This window comes from Aedes aegypti, unplaced genomic scaffold (assembly GCF_002204515.2).
Source record: "Aedes aegypti strain LVP_AGWG unplaced genomic scaffold, AaegL5.0 Primary Assembly AGWG_AaegL5_hic_scaff_117_PBJ_arrow, whole genome shotgun sequence".
Lineage (NCBI taxonomy): Eukaryota > Metazoa > Arthropoda > Insecta > Diptera > Culicidae > Aedes > Aedes aegypti.
Window position 1 is genome coordinate 63772 of NW_018734601.1, and position 14946 is coordinate 78717.

A 14946-nucleotide genomic window follows, 5' to 3' on the forward strand; every position below is an offset into this window, starting at 1 on the left:
ATGGTGATCTTGTTTTCGTGTAATTTTAGGGTGATGTAATATAACATCAAAAAGATGCTAATATGCATCTGATTTTCGCTGTTACATCGGATTTTTATTACATCGGCTGAATTACGTCGATGCAAATTACATTATTTTTTGCTGTGTAGGACGCCAAGTACGCGCATGTAAGTATAATACTCTTAGCGAATATCATAATCATATAGAAATATCAAAAATGTATTGCAATTATTTCGAATTTCTTGCATTTTTCCAGATCTCCGACCGAAGAAGCTGGAAGCAACATTCACAGACCTGTGCCTTTGAATGTCAACACTTAAATATGTAATCAAATGTAAAGATTAATAAAAACGGAATAAATTATTGTTTAATATTATTTTACATGATAAAATTACCTTGTATGCATTATAGTGAAACGCTCAGCAAAATATGGTTGTCAAAAAGGGTATTTTGTACCCATTTTGTGAAACATTTGACACCTCCACAAAGGGTAAAAAAATACCCATCCATTGACAGAAACCGCATTTACCCGTTAAAGAGTACACGGAGACAGAATTCAACTCAATTTTGGGTTGTTTCAACGCAATTCCGTAGTTGAGCCCAATAACTCAATTTTGGCTAAATTTCCAAGGTCCCCACTAGGTAGTTTGGCTTTAATTCCATTAGAAAAATATACTCAATTTTGGGTTGATTTAACGCAAAATTGAGTTCTTTCGACCCAAACATGAGAAAAGTTGCATTTACCCAAATTTGGCTTATTGGGCCAAAGTACCCCCATTGGGTAGATGCAGCTCGCTCTATTTTTGACAACATTCGTGTGGGAGAAAGAGAAAACCGAGAGATTTTGGGTTGAAACTATAATCGATATACTTAATTTTGGGTAAAGTAAACTCAAAAATTAGGTAAAAATATTTCTCCGTGTAAACCGTGTTTACTCATTAAATGTGGAGAGGCACTTCTAGCGGAAATGGGTGAATTTTTACCCATTAAAGGATATTCGCAAACCACCGTGCAAGGCAGGGCTGCCACATACACAGATTTATCTGTATTACACAGATTTTGTTATTCTGACACAGGTTCAATTTGTATGGAACACAGATTTTCTTTCAACCATTTTTGTATGGACACAGATTTTTTTGTATGGGACACAGATTTTCTAACCTGGTGGATACAGATTTTCTATCAGATCATCTGGCAGCTCTGGTGCAAGGCAAGGCAGGTTGCTTCTGTCTTTTCCCTCGACGCGGTGACAGTTATCGCGTAACGCTTTTGAAAAAAAAAAATATAAACGGAGTACTATTGGAAAAGGACTTAACAGAATTGATCCAGATTTGATTATTCATATCGGTTTATAACATATTATTATCCTTAATATCTACCCATCATATTTAAATCAAAAAATAATTAACCGAACAGAGAACAATTTTCGATACACTTGGCATCGATTTTCGTGGCGTTTGCAATTTGGTACTTCCCATGAAAAGTACAGAACAACAAGCCTTTTGCATACCAAAATTGTACACACGCCCTCTCCCAATAGTACTCCACTGTTTGTGCGCGACGCGGTTCTTCAGTGCGGAAGTGCATCTCTTGTTTGTCTTGTGATTTTTAAAGATTTTCTCGCGAATAAACTTGCGTTTTTACCGTATTCAGCGCAGTGGATTACTTTTAATGCGTTTGTGACCCAGAAATCGGCGAATATCGTGACCGGAGCCCGGAATTTTGTGAGTAGAATTGTGTAAACCGCTCTATCACATGGGTTTGAAGCTTAAGAAGGAAGAGGCATGGGAGGTTAGAATTGCAACATCGCGAAAAAAAAGGGATATTTTTATCTTGCTGTAGGATTTATAAGAAGCTTACGCTAAGTACGGTTTGTAGCTGCTCGGTAATAGTAATTATCAATTTGTAATAAGTAGGGTATGTTCCGTAATTCAACGGAAGAGAAACGCGATTCTGGGAAATGCGGCGTTTGAGCAAAAGTAAACTTCCTCTGCCTTCAAATGTCACACTTACACCAGCGCAACTGAAGCTCTCTATCGGTATTTTGTTTTGGAAACAGTGCGAAAAAGTCTAAACCAAAACAAAAGCAAAAGCACAGCTGTTTGTCAATAAATGATTTGTCTCCCAAATGGAAGGAAAGGTGTCTCGGTAGAAAGTGGCCAATCGATTATCGGTGAGCGGCTGGATCTTTTAGCCGTGTCGAAAGTTGATAAATAGTTTGTTTTAAGACTTCGAATTGTGCATGACCTATCTTAATACTAAATTGTTTGTCGAAAGTGAAGAAACGGCAAATTACGTCTCAGCCTCTCCCTGCTTAATGCTTTACCAGTGCACAATGGTCCGAAACAAAAATTTAGCAGGAAAAAAGATTTTTATTTAAACACTTTTTAATTTGTACCCCGCTAATTTGCACATCGTTCAAGTTAAAAATGGTTCATACTGTAAAGCTAAGTATGCTATTTCGCTCAAGAAAAGTAAAGAAATTCCTTGACTGAAAGGGTCAAGAAATTTCCTACAGAGAGCCCCCTTTGAAGTGACATTTCTTCTCAACTGCGTACTGCGATCAGAAATAAGTGATTTTCTCGACCATTTCTTGGGAAAAATTTTCCACGCATCGAGATAGGCGATTTCTTTTCTTGTCAGTAGCAAACCGGCCTTAAGGAAGTAATGAAGAGTATTCAAGTTATCTATTCAAGCAACAACGCATTCTAAGCAGGCGTAGAAAAATACGAGATTGAAACCAAACATACTGTCAGTTATTGGATTAATCTTGGATGGAAAAGACGATTATAATTTACTACAATGGCGCAGTCGGTAGAATACAGGTGAGAAATTTGAAGTTATCTAGCAATGAATGATGCTTTCGATTAGAAAAAGCAGTAATCATATGGAATTACTAATATAGTTGTCTCCGACGGACATGGGCGGAGATGACAATTATGAATGGATTTCTGATGGAAATAGGCAGAAATCCATGGAAAAAGGTCTCTGATGGACAAAGGCAGAGAACCTTAAGCTAGATTCTGACGGAAATGGGCAGATATCTTGAATAAAACTGGCCTTTGATGAGACAGAATCTAATTCTGAGTAAAAAATAAATAGAAATTTTGCTTTGTGCGATAAAAGAAAAAGTCCAGAATAGAATAAAATTCCGAGAGGGAATAAAAGTATTTCGAGTTTCATTAGTTTCAATTCCCGGTGTATCAATGGAACTAATAAACTTTTCCATGTTTGTTGATTATGCGTGACTGTAAGATAATGGTGGCGAAAAATAAACATAGCTTGGCGAGTAAACACAAACAAACTAATGTAGCATGTGTGAAAATTGCTTATGGGATATTTTTCGGATTCTTAACTCAACTTGGCTTGGTGGCCGTGCTGTAATGGTCATCAGGCTCTAAACCGCATCATGTCATGGAGCGTGGTTTCAATCTCTGCTTCAGGTTTCAAAACTTTTAGTGAGAAATGTTCCCAAACGATGTCGATGTGTAGCTGGAACGGCTTAAATGGAGTCTGGGGTTTAAAAATAAAATATGATTTACAATCTTCTACCTAAAACATGCAAGTTTGTTTGTAGTGGATGGTCATCAATTCTCGATTACTTTTTCAAACCGACGTTAGTAACTTTCATACGGTTTTGAGAAAATTAATTCAGAAGAATCACAACCTGTCTTCTAAAACTGTTTTAAAATGAATCACCTTTAAAACATTTTTTCGACGTGTACATTTCTTAAATTTTGCATACAATGAGCTCGCGTTCAAAAACAATGGAGTTCCTATTATTTCACACAAGAATTTTATGACAAAATGATAAGCCGTTTTATTCAGTTACTTGCGACGTTTTTCTACCAGTGTAAAATTGACTCAAGTAGTGTTTTGTTTTGATTCGTGGTTAAGTCACTTTGTCTCTCCATACAGCGGGGCGGCGAAAGTAGTGGTTAGGTTGCGAAAGTTGAAAATCTTACTTTCGTCGTTTTGTAAATCCGGAAATTAAACGTTCTAAAAGTGAAAAGTTGAGTTGGTTCAGAGCGGTACGTGTAGAATTCCGCCTGCTTAACACGTAGGATGGATAAAGTAAGTTTGTATACTTTTTTGACTTGAGTCTGTATGAATAAGTTTTCGAGAATTGCTGATGGAGTTCTTCTGCAAGTAGGTGAAAACAGAGATTGTAAATTGTTGTTCCCTAGAAGGCTACAATGTAAAAATTCTGCTCCACAAAGCCATATAGGGATAATTTCTGTAGATCAGATTCCGCATACACAAAATAAAAGTTTTGAATATTAACAGAAGCGTAATTTGACCAATCGTGCAATGTTGCGACGCGTTATCTTGATTTTAATGTGAATTTGTTCTATGCATATGCATGGTATCGTATGTACGAAATAAAATCTGACTTGCCGCATTACTAGGGTAAATTATGTATTTTGGACAGGCTAAGGATATGTCTGGAAACGGCGATCGATTAACTGCCTTAGATACTAATATTTTATGATGTTATGATACTTATATGCTTGATGCATCATTGTTTTCTGAGTTTCTGGAGAGAAAAAGCTTACAAACTGTAGCAATAGGTGCCAAAATAGCGTTTTTAATTGCCTGTCTGTTATGCATTTCGGACATCAAATATACATTTTCGGCACTATAATTTGGACAGGGGCGTTATCTCACTATCTATTCAATGGTTTCTTAAAAGGACGATCATATCATAATGTTTGAAGAGTTTACATGTGACTTATGCATTTCTTCGCTTATTGGATGTGTATAATAGTGATAATCAATAATTTAATTTAATGGAAGCAAATATCATCAGATCCACGAAATGCGCCTGCAAATATGCATGCATGCGACATTCCAGTGCGTTTCATCAGATGGCCAAATTATATATAACTGAACAAAAACCGTAATCTATTTTGGACACCACCTGATTTATGCCTTATATACTAATGTTAAGATTTTAGATGAACTTAGCTTCAATTTTAGACATATTTTGTCATAATGCCGCCTTTAAACTTTTTATGAATGCCTATTCTGAGCGCTATTATTGCGTTTAAAGTATGTTCTTGAAACATACATCCTCTTGCATTCGTAGGTTTCACAGGTGTTCTTTTGATACAATTTACAGTTTTGATATTTTGGAAGCCAATTTGTAATTGTTATGAAATTGGCCATAATTATTAAGTAGCATAGTGTATTAATAATGCAATACATGATTTTCCGTACATAAATTCCTCATCATCTCATTGTAAATGAGCATAGAAAAAGCAGTCTGTCCAAATTATATGCATGTCCAAGTTATATACGTTACCCTATTTAATCACAAATAGTACAATTTTACACGTTATGCACTGACTGAGGTTGACGCAGTTTGGGCAGTACCACTTGGAAACAGTAGTCTCCGCCATATTGACTGCTAGACGACTCTACAATCTATGTTAAAATAGAAATTTGTATGAAAATAATTCAAACTACAGTGCTGATATAACTGCAATTTGTGTGATTTCTGCAGCCTTAAATCATTCGACAGAAGCCGGTGACACATTTTCTCATTGCTGTTTGCACAGCTGATGATTTGATACAGCACTCTTTGATGTTCTACGTTTCTCTTGAAGGAACTATGTAAAACAATTAAAAAATAAAAGAATCTTCTGTGGTTCTGTGGTGTTATTTCTGCATCTGATAATATAACTTCATTTTGGTGGCCAAAACAACCAAAATCTCAAGCGTTGTTTGAAATTACCTGGATATAAAAAAGTCTGTAAATGATTTTTTTTTAACATCGTGTAAATTTACGTATTCCCTTTTTTGTGTTTTAGAATTAGCGCAAAATAACATGAAATTTTTAAACCATGTATATTATTAGTGGTCAGTGTTAACCAAGTAAGCAGACTAGTTCGTCAGAAACTAAGACACATGCCTTTAATTAAAATTAAAATTATTGTCGATGCTACAAATTTTGCTTCAGGTCGAGTTACGGTCATACCAATTGTCGTTCAAAGTGAGAAAGGTTAATTGGAAGACAAAATCGTAGGTTGTGCAAATCTAAAAAAACACACAGAATCGATTATAATATAATTTATTAATATAATGATAATATAATTTATTATCTTGAATAAACTAATTCCATATATTATTCAAAACAAGAGCTAAACCAAATACTTGTACAAGAATAGAAAGAGAAACAAGAGCAATACAAATACTTGTAAAAGGATAGAAAGAGGGAGTAATGTAAGGAAGTAATGAAGAGTATTCAAGTTATCTATTCAAGCAACAACGCATTCTAAGCAGGCGTAGAAAAATACGAGATTGAAACCAAACATACTGTCAGTTATTGGATTAATCTTGGATGGAAAAGACGATTATAATTTACTACACATACGTCATTTAGCTTATGGAATGAAGTAAAGTGGAAAGGAACTTTGTGAAATGGAACGCAGAATCAAAACAGAACAGCGAAAGAGGTAACCAGAAGTTCAAATTATAAATGAACCCCTAGGGTTTGCATGAGGTACCGTTCAAATTAGCGGTGGTACATGGTTGAGACTTTCAGCCATAAAGTTGGATAGGGTGGTCGTTACTTAGGTTTAAATTTTGAGTAAAACTTTTTTGTTTGAAAGGAATTTGTGGCAAACTTTTAGAAGATGTTATTGTGAACTAGGGTCGATGTACCGCATAACTAAGAACAAATACAGTAATGACCGAATTTTTCATTACCTTCAATTCCACAATGACCCAGTATAAATTAACCTGGTTCTTAACGGACAATTGCTTTAACAGTGTTATGCATTCCCATACCAGTTCTGATTGGCTTGTGATTGATTTTAAAGCTTTCAGCGCCGCTTGGCTATGAAAATATGCAAATGCGTGCATACCTGTATTTCCTTCTCAGACACAAAGATGCAGAGTCCAATATGGTAGATCTTACCTCGTAACACACCTCGAAAAGGTGATCTACCCGCGTTACGGGTACATAAACCACCTAATATTTAACCAGGATCTGATTGCGTGCAAAATTTAAGCGATGTAGGTACACGGCGGAAAAATGTTAAAAAAACAGGCTGTGATTCCTCCTTATTAATTTTCTCAAATGATATGAAAGTTTCTTAGGTCGATTTGAATTTCGGGGCCTTCCTTAGCCGAGTGGTTAGAGTCCGCGGCTACAAAGGAAAGCCATGCTGAAGGTGTCTGGGTTCGATTCCCGGTAGGTCCAGGATCTTTTCGTAAAGGAAATTTCCTTGACTTCCCTGGGCATAGAGTATCATCGTACCTGCCACACGATATACGAATGCGAAAATGGCAACTTTGGCAAAGAAAGCTCTCAGTTAATAACTGTGGAAGTGCTCATAAGAGCTCTTTCCCAGTGAGGAAGTAATGCCAAGAAGAAGAAGATTGATAAACTTTTAGAATGTTGGCTAATTGTCCTCGATATTTTAAATACAATTATGTAGGTGTGATACATTTCATAGTTCAGTATTGCACCTTGCAATTCAATCACAATAGTTTCAAACGTACATTTTGATATACAGTCAATTTTCCAATAATCCATAAATCTAGTTATATGACAAACGTCATCGAAAGTCAGCAAGTTTGATGTTATTATTGTTAAATGAGTAAAGAACACTAAGAACATCAATTTTATTCATTTTTGTAAGTACAAAAATGTTTAGTTCCATTGAAGAAATTTTTGAGGAAGATTGCTATTTGAAGGCGAGGTTGGTAGCATACCAAAATTATATTAAAAAAAAAATATAAAAAGTTGTGTAGTAGAAAAATAATGAGCTTTAATTTCCTAATACAAATTCACAATAATGAGCATTAGATTGTCTTAAATCTACATACTATTTTTAAGTTTAGTGATATACCTGATCGTGCAAAAAAAGTAATCAAAATTTCACTATTTACCTTAGTTTTGCGAAGAACTGATATTATGGGTATATTATATATTTATATATCGCGATTCATTTTTTAAATCGACGTAAGTAACTTTCAAACGGTTTTGAGAAAATTAATTAAGAAGAATCAAAACCCGTCATCTAAAACTGTTTCAAAATGAATCACCTTTTTAACATTTTTTTCGTCGTGTACATCCCTCAAATTTTGCATACAATCAGCTCGCGGTAAAAAACTAGATATAGTTTCTATTCTTCCCACAAAAAATATGACTGATCGATAAACCGTTTCATTCAGTTACTTACGACGTTTTTGTACCAGTGTAAAATCGACTCAGGCTGTGAACCGTTTCACCAGTTCGTTTAACTTTTAGTTAAAATTTGACAGCTCGATAGTTATTTCCCCTCCGGTTAGAAATAACCCTGCTCTAGAGCATGGTTAAACTTGACAGTTCGAAAGTTATTTTTTGCTCCCGTGAATTTGAGAATAACTAACCATCTGTCAACTTTGTTCTGAAATAACTACTCGACTGTCAAAGCTCAAATGGGTCGACTGCGATGTTCAATTTAACCATGTGAGGGGAAAATAACTATTTAAATGTCAAATTTTAACTAATAGTTAAACGAACTGGTGAAACGGTTCACAGCCTCAAGTAGTGTTTTGTTTTGATTCACGGTTAAGGTGACACGGGGAACAGTGTTATTTTCCCTATCTTTTATCTCACTCTAACAATTATCACCAAAACTTTGCAAAAGCAAATCTCGAGTTTTAGTGAACCGATGAAGCTGAAAAATTAATGGGTTGTACACTACAGATGTAGAATAGGGGAGATGTACCAGTTTTGGCCACCCTAAGGCAAAATATTATTTATACATAAATCAAAAGACATTTGATTGCTGTCAATACGTTAAACGAAAGCTTTCAATCCATGCTCAGCAGGAAAAATATAAAACCTAATCAGAAACTTTGTTTTTGTATTAAAAATTGGGGTGGCGAATACACTTGCACCAGAATTCGCTACGTTTTTAATTTCGGTTCCTGAATTCGCCACCTACGTTGATTTCTTATGGATGGTGGCGAATCAGGAACACCATGGCGAAACAAGGTGCAAAGAAGCAAACATTTTAAGGCAAATGATGTTTTTCTATTATTTTCTGAGGTTTCAAAGAATGTTTCCGTGTCATCTTAAGCAACTTAGCGAACACTAAACAATTCACAACCATATATGTCGTAGAACGGTATATATCCCGGAGTGGCAAATAACTGGTACATGACGAATACCGGTACACCTTCCCTATAGAGATACATTCGCATCGATATATGGAGTAGTACTTGCGGCCTTAAGTCACTTTGTCTCTCCATACAACGGAGCGGTCAAAGTAGCAGTTAGGTTGCGAAAGTTGGAAATCTTACTTGATATTTTGGCAGATTTTGTCAAACTTTTGCCCTATCTTACTCTACATGAGGAAACGTATACTGCACTTTTACTGCAAACACCACAAAAAGTTTTTTTTAATGATACGCTTCTAAAACACCCTTGAAAAAAACTCGAAATTCGCCTGTTACTCTTCAAATTGAAAGCAATCAGCGTGCTCTCTTCAGCAAAGTTGTAGGTTTTAACCAGATCTACAACTATTTTAATATATGAGAAATGTTGAATTTATGAGATCTACACCTATTTTAATGTATGAGAAAAAATGTAACGGTTATATGGCATGTTACTATTAGTCAGTAGCAGTATTTTGATTTTACCTTATTTTTTCTCATTAATTTTCCAAACCTGTAGAGACGCTTTTTGGTAAACTTCACTTCTCTAATGATAAGATTTTTCCATCACTGTCACAGCTTTGTATCCCATGACACTGTTGTATGACAGCAGTAATAATAACAGCAGTCTCAATGAAACAACAACTAACGTTTCTAAAGTTGAAGAAAAGAAAAAATGTAATCGAACCAACTACATGATTTGGAGGACACTCGGTATCCTAAGGATTTATATTTTTCACTTTCACTTTGCGTATAACTTTTAAATAGCAAGAATTGTGAACTAAAAAGTATCATAACTTCCTCTATATCTGTTCTGAATACCACATTCAGGAAAAACAAAAAAGTTAGACTAAACTGATGTTTTGAGTCCACCCCAACCTTGTATTTGATTTTTGAACATGATATTTTAATACCTACATATCACTAGTTCTTCATTTTACTTAGCTCAACTGAAGAGTTAGATTAAAAGTGTCTTTGGCGTAGTTTATCATTGTAATAATTCTTGAGCAAAAAAAAATATTCAAAATTTAAACCTTAATATGGCCCTACCAAAGAAGATGCAAAACTCAACTACGTACAATTTCCTTGAAGACATCATACGTCTAAATTCAACGAAAGCAGAGAACAAGCTTATTTTCCTTCTAAATTGTCGATTCGGACCATTGTGCGCAGTGCGCCTCATTTGTTGAAATAGCGTTTCTAATTAGAGATTCCTTTTCAGAGCGAAGCCCTTGACACCACGTGGTCCACTTGAGAGCTGCACGATCGGATTGGTGCATGTGTAACCGTTCCCCAGTTCTCCTGCAGAAGTTGCTAGTTCTACAATCGAGCAAAGCGTCGATAGGGGCAGCAGTTTCCTCGCAGAGAAGGCGACACCTGGCATCGGAGGCCACAGCAGCAGCGATGAAGTACATTTTGGTAACCGGAGGCGTCATCAGTGGCGTCGGCAAGGGCGTCATCGCCAGCTCCTTCGGCACGCTGCTTAATGCGTGCGGAATCGGCGTCACATCGATTAAGATCGATCCGTACATCAACATCGACGCGGGGACGTTCTCACCGTACGAGCACGGTAAGTGGCTGGGAAGTGAGGAAGGTTTTGTTTTGCAGGCAGGTGCGTTTATTTATAGCTTTACAACATCCTCGGAAGCAATTTTGATGAGGTGGTGTTTGAGTGTCTTGTACACGGATGCCAATACTTTTTTAAGTAAAATTGTTCGGGCCTTCCTTAGCCTAGTGGTTAGAGTTCGCGGTTACAAAGCAAAGCCATGCTGAAGGTATCTGGGTTCGATTTCTGATCGGTCCAGGATCTCTTCGTAATGGAAATTTTCCTGACTTCCATGGACATAGAGTATCATCGTAGCTGTCACACGATAAACGAATGCGGAAATGGCAAATTTGGCAAAGAAAGCTCTCAGGTAATAACTGTGGAAGTGATCATTGAACACTAAGCTGAGAAGCAGGCTCTGTCCCAGTGGGAACGTAATGCCAAGAAGAAGAATCTTGTCAACGAGCGTTTCATAGTTTAGTCTCGCATAATTTTGGATAACACCCTAAAAACCATTGATACTCTCGTGTGGAGAGCTATTCCTAATAATCCACAGGGATTGTCCTGTAAAATTTCTAGCATTTCATCCAGGAATTATTTCTGCATTTCCTCCAAATATTTCTAAAGTAATTTCTCAAGCGAAATTTCCGTAGATCCTTAAAAAATCATTTTAGGTTCTACATCCGCAATTATTCCAGTTATTCTTTTAGGGGTCGTCCATAAATGACGTAGCTTTTTCGGGGGGAATGGGAGTGTTCGCGAATTTGTGACGAAGTGTGACGAGGGGGAGGGAGGGGTCCTAGCTGGTGGACGTAGCATTTTGAATCAAGTCGGTAAAAAGAGAGGCGCTGAAAAAAGGCATACAATTTATTTTTGATCAAACTGCTTTTTTTGTTTGACTTATACACTTGATTTATAAAATGATGATTCAGTTTCAAAAACATTCATATCTTCTTCTTCTTTCTGGCGTAACGTCCCTACTGGGACAGAGCCTGCTCCTCAGCTTAGTGTTCTTATGAGCACTTCCACAGTTATTAACTGAGAGCTTATTGTGCCAATGACCATTTTTGCATGCGTATATCGTGTGGCAGGTACGAAGACTCAATGCCCTGGGAAGTCGAGAAAATTTCCAACCCGAAAAGATCCTCGACCGGTGGGATTCGAACCCACGACCCTCAGCTTGGTCTTGCTGAAAAGCTGCGCGTTTACCGCTACGGCTATCTGGGCCCGAACATTCATATGACAAGATTGAAAAATATTTATGAAATTTCAGATTTTCTTGACAAATGCAATCAAACAGATATTTTAAAACTTTAAATAATTATGTGATTATTATATTATATCCGTGTCTAAATTGAAAAGTTGATAAATAAACAAAATAAAAGTTTAATAAATTAATTAAATATCAATCAAGTGGATACGAGTAACTGACACTGCAGAAGACTGTAAGTGGTAGTCGAAATGGACCGATGCACGAGTTCACTATCTGACGTTTGAGCGGTGCCATGTTATTTACGTTACCATGGCAACAAGTGAATTTGGCACCGCTCAAACGTCAAATTCGTGAACTCGTGCATCGGCCCATACGCGTATCTGTTAAAGATAAGCATTTAGGAGCGGAATTAAAAGGTACACGGTACTCCATCTACTTTTAAGTTTCTCTATTGAGATTCTGCTCAGAGGATTCGAACATTAATAAGAGTAAAAATCAATGCTTTAACTACTTGGAGTACATTGTGTTCCCTTCTGTTAACAAAACATAAAGTCATCCGTTTTAGTTTTATTAATAATTTCTGTTGGGGCTTTAATTCTTCAAGAGAATAACATATGCTCTTTTTGGCAAATATTACATTAAAACAAGATATTTATTCCGTGAATTATGCATTCAATGTTGCAGGCGATCTCCACCCAATCACCTCAGTGATTTTTTTTTTTGATATATGCTCTTGATGGAATAGCCTGAATATTAATGAGGACAACAGATTCGAGTGTTATCGAAATTGCCCAGGCACGGTGCTCCAATTACCGTTATTATCAAATAAAATATACCATTCAAACGGCAGTCAGCAGTTGATTCCTGACGTTGTTCTGCACATCTGGGCCGATTTTTAAAAAAATCCTTAGTCAGAATTTTGAGCTACGCCCTTTTGAAGTTTATATGATAGTAATCACACGAATGAGATTGTAATAAAATTTTGTAGTTTTAATTTTTTATATGGTTTATTGCGATTTTTTCATCACTTAGACTTTAGTGATCTGAATTTCGTCTTCCTCAGATTTCGCCTTCGATTTCGCTGCCCCTTTTCAATCACCGCCGCCCATGCAACTATCCTGATATTCATGACAGTTTTCTCCGGCCGGCTCAGTGTTTACCATTTTATCTTTGTTCTCGACTCACCAGCTGGTCATGTTTACACAACAAAACCAGCTGGCCTTCTGATGTTTACAGTCATCGTCATGGTTCTCGTGCTCCAACTGATCGTGTTCTCGTCTTAAGGTGAAGCGGCGTGTAACTCAAAGAATCATTAGAATCATCATTGATGTAATAGTAGTAGTGTCGCCTTTCCATGTATATTTTCAAAACAAACAAACAAAAAATATAACATTTGTGTTAAGCATATTTTTATGTAAACACATGAGAAATTTAGTAGATTGACGAGTATTGGATATCAAAATCATCTGTTCAATCGTACATATGAAAAGAAAACATTACAATTTAATGAAGGGCAACGGCATTTCTCGCGTAACTTTTCAAAACGTCCTAAGTAACAAATGTAAACAAATCGAGATTATCATTGCAAATCATTTGCGTTGCACCACTTAGCAGCACACTAGAACTCTCGTTCTGATATATTAACAATAAATTAATCTATTAAAAGCTTAACAAAATGACCAATGTTCAAAACTGCATCACTTTTAATCAATTGTTACATTGGACCTTTGATCAGAGAACCAACCACATGTCCTATGTAACATTTATTTATAAACACGATTCTAATGTTACATTGGACATTCCTGAATAAAGCTTTGGAATGGAGTTCAAAAGGTAGAATGATTTGTAGAAGCGTATCTGAGACACTACTTAGATGTATAGAATGCCATAATAACTGCTTCTCAATCATTTCAGTCGATATTTTCAGAGTCGCACTGCCTCGCAAAATTGAAAACGCTCAAGTGACAAAAAGAGAATGAGTTACACAAAACTGTATTTTGGTCTTTTTGCCAAACCATGTTTTACCGTTTCGCTGGATTGGATCAGCTGCAACTTCGCTTTTCATATTATTAGCGCATTGCGTGCATATAGGGGAATGATATTGAGCACAAGATTGAGCATCATGATGTCATTGTATCAATCTGATTCAGATGCTTGATCGATCAAGCATATAAATATGCTTCCCGGCAGCAACACGAGCAACGTACATGCGCGACTTGCTCACACATATTTTCAGAGCGATCAATCACCGAAGGGAGAAGCTGTATGTATTTGTTAGGCGTGGGCTCCTTTCTCAAGTTCCTAGAACAAGATGGACGGCGTCGTCATCGTCATCATTTCCCACCGCATTTTCTTGTTTTAACCGACGGCTGGTGCTGATTGCACCACCACGTCATGCAGTGGGAAACTCACACATGATCATGTGGGCGAAACCGTCATAAGAACGGGGGGAGAATTGAGGGAGAATCAGTGAGAGAGCAAAATGTCCTACATACAGCTCAACGTTTCCCCTCCTTCTGTTGTTACATAGGACACATAGACGGAGGGAAGAAGTGACGTCGTGGGATTGAATGAATCAAAACAAAGCACAGCTGGTGTCTCCGATTAGCACACCGCAACAAAATGTCGATATTTTCAGAGCCGCTCTGCCTCGCAATATTGAATACGTTCAAATAAATAACAAAAAGAGAACGAGGTACACAAAACTGTATTTTGGCACGGCAGCAACACGATCAACGTGCATGCGCGACTTGCGCACATATATTTGCAGAGTAATCATTCACCGAAGAGCGGAGAAGCTGTATGTATTTGTTTGGCATAAGTTTCCTACAACACAATCGACGGCGCCGTCATCGTCATCATTTCTCACCGCTATTTCTCGCGTAACTTTTCAAAACGTCCTAAGTAACAAATGTAAACAAATCGAGATTATCATTGCAAATCATTTGCGTTGCACCACTTAGCAGCACACTAGAACACTCGTTCTGATATATTAACAACAAATTAATCTATTCAAAGCTTAACAAAATGACCA

The 14946-nt window shown here is 36.7% G+C and overlaps 1 long non-coding RNA gene across 1 annotated transcript; it reads left to right on the forward strand.

Moving 5' to 3' along the window:
• Positions 1-1523: 1523 nt before the first annotated feature.
• Positions 1524-10667, forward strand: LOC110680305. The gene is made up of 2 exons (XR_002502823.1): positions 1524-1724; positions 10376-10667. It is a non-coding gene; the product is annotated as an uncharacterized LOC110680305 (long non-coding RNA).
• Positions 10668-14946: the final 4279 nt, after the last annotated feature.